This window comes from Canis aureus, chromosome 17 (assembly GCF_053574225.1).
Source record: "Canis aureus isolate CA01 chromosome 17, VMU_Caureus_v.1.0, whole genome shotgun sequence".
In the NCBI taxonomy this organism is placed as follows: Eukaryota; Metazoa; Chordata; class Mammalia; order Carnivora; family Canidae; genus Canis; species Canis aureus.
The window spans coordinates 52,671,914-52,673,490 of record NC_135627.1 but is presented as its reverse complement, the minus strand read 5'-3'; the positions used below and the strand labels follow the sequence as shown (position 1 = coordinate 52,673,490).

At 45.7% G+C, this 1,577-nt stretch overlaps 1 pseudogene; it reads right to left on the bottom strand.

Annotated features, from left to right (window-relative positions):
* Window positions 1-272: 272 nt before the first annotated feature.
* LOC144287562 (dnaJ homolog subfamily B member 6-like) lies at window positions 273-1,264 on the bottom strand (annotated as a pseudogene).
* Between the last annotated feature and the right edge of the window lie 313 nt (window positions 1,265-1,577).

The window sequence follows — 1,577 nt, the reverse complement described above, 5'->3', positions numbered from 1 at the left end:
AGGAGAGAAAATGAGTGGGAAATATCAGTGAGGGAGACAGAACATGAGAGACTCCTAACTCTGGGAAACGAACAAGGGGTAGTGGAAGGGGAGGTGGGTGGGGGGTGTTATGCTGTATGTTGGCTAATCGAACTCCAATAAAAAAATATATACAAAATATACAAATATATACCAAAAAAATTGAGTTTGTTTGAAATCTTCAAAAAAGCATGTTCCTGTCAGTCCTCAGTGGTGCCCGTTACAGCTAACATGTCTGCTACACGCATGCATTGTTACTTGTGGTCCAAGTGTAGCAGCTGCTCCTTACCATTTATCGTTAAGGACTTTAACTGGCCGTTGTCTTCAACTTCTACTCTTTCTTCACCATTCTCCACAATTCTCTTTGTAGTGGTTTTTCTGCCATTAACCCTTTTAGTAGAAGGGGATGTAGATATGAAGTTGCCCATCCCACTACCACCAAATGTCATGGAAGAGAATGAAGTGAGGCCCCCGGGACCTGGCAATGCGAAGGAAGTAAATCCTGTATCAAAAGAAGAAAACCCTCCTTGGAAAGATGGAAATCCACTGAAGGCGGAGAAAAACGACCCCATGCCTTGGTTCCTGCTCCCAGGGGGGCCTCTTCTGCTCCCAAAGTAGTCCTCAAATGGGTCTTTGTAGAAGTCAAAGGAAAATGGATCCCTTGCACCAAAAAATTCCCTGAAGAAGTCATCTGGGTTACAGAATGTGAAGCTAAACTCCAACAGAGTGTCAAAATGAACCCCATCTCCACCATCTAGCCTTTCTTTGCCGTGTCTGTCATAGATGTCCCGTTTTTTTGCATCTGATAACACCTCATATGCCTCAGCTACTTGCTACTTACTTTCCTCTCTGCTTCTTCTTTATTTTCAGGGTCTTTATCTGGATGCCATTTTAGGGCCAGTTTGCAGTATTCCTTTTTATTTTTTTTTAAAGGTTTTATTTATTTATTCATGAAAGACACAGAGAGAAAGGCAAAGACACAGGCAGGGAGAGAGAGAGAAGCAGGCTCCATGCAGGGAGCCTGATGCAGGACTTGATCCCGGACTCCAGGACCATGCCCTGGGCTGAAGGTAGGTGCTAAACTGCTGAGCTACCCAGTGATCCCCCTGGCATGCCTTTTTAATATCCTCAGCTGAGGCATGTCTCTGCACGCCTAGAACGTCATAGTAATCCACCATGTTTTAATAGGCTGTTAGAGTGAGTCCTAGGACAGGGAGTCGGTGGCAGGTAGGAGGCATGGCGGGGCAGCGGCTCAGGTCCCCTCAGCTCTAGCATCGTGGGTTTAGATGGAGGCTGTTCCCAGGGGTTCCACTGCCTTGCATATCCTAATGGACCCGTATTTGCATCTCAGCCCACACCTTCTCGTGAGTTCTATACTCACACAATAAACAGCTCACTAGACATTTCCAGAGTGGCTGGACAGGATGAGGGCCCAATTCAATTCAGGATGATATTTAATCCCATCTGCACAAATTCTGTTCAGAATCCCATTCAAGGTGTCAGTTCTTTAAAATGCCTAAGGGGGCACACACTGCTGTCAAATCCTTGCCTATATAGAG